Here is a 253-nt window from a genome sequence, read left to right on the forward strand (position 1 = left end):
CTAATTATATATTACTACTGGTCTCTAATTTAAATGCATTTTGGTCAGAGATTCAGACAATATCATTAATAACACATGCAAGTAACATTTTGCTGAAGGTAATTTAAAAATGGTTGCAGCAGTATGTTTACAGAGAGCTGCTAGGAAAACAAGCCAGATTCAGAACAGGATACGGAATGTGTTATATCACTGCTAACATTTGGTGGATCTTGGCTGAAGATAGAGAATATCAGAATGCTGTTTACTTGTGCTT

The sequence above is a fragment of the Chrysochloris asiatica genome, unplaced genomic scaffold (assembly GCF_000296735.1).
Source record: "Chrysochloris asiatica unplaced genomic scaffold, ChrAsi1.0 scaffold00482, whole genome shotgun sequence".
NCBI lineage: Eukaryota > Metazoa > Chordata > Mammalia > Afrosoricida > Chrysochloridae > Chrysochloris > Chrysochloris asiatica.